Source organism: Uranotaenia lowii, chromosome 2 (genome assembly GCF_029784155.1).
Source record: "Uranotaenia lowii strain MFRU-FL chromosome 2, ASM2978415v1, whole genome shotgun sequence".
NCBI classification, from domain to species: domain Eukaryota; kingdom Metazoa; phylum Arthropoda; class Insecta; order Diptera; family Culicidae; genus Uranotaenia; species Uranotaenia lowii.
Genome location: NC_073692.1, coordinates 90,114,911 through 90,115,363, shown reverse-complemented (window position 1 = coordinate 90,115,363; position 453 = coordinate 90,114,911).

Below are 453 nucleotides of genomic sequence, written 5' to 3'. Positions count from 1 at the left end.
AAATCAATAAATTCTCTGGTAATGCAGAGCAGTTTTTTGAGATTTTTTATTTCCATCTAACGGTTACACAGCTTGCAAATAAGCAGAAAAAAAAGTAAAAATTTGAAAAAAATATTTAGATTTTTTTTTTTTTTTTGTAACATCGAAGAACTTTTCTGGGCGTATAAGTTAGGATTATGCTTTGTTCACATGAATAGTACCGTAAGAATCAAGAAATATTTTTCATCCAAAGTAAAGTTTTTGGAACTCTCAGTACATCTCTAGCGATTTTTGAATGAAAAATTTTGTTTTCCCATACCAATTTCCACACAATATCAAAACTCGTTGCGGAAGTTCAGGACTGAAAGAATCGCTTCCAAAATTTTTATTGCTATTTCTGGCAGCAAAAACAACCAAAAAAAGTTATGGAGGGTGTAAAAATTTAATAATTTGAAATTTCCATACAAAGCTTGC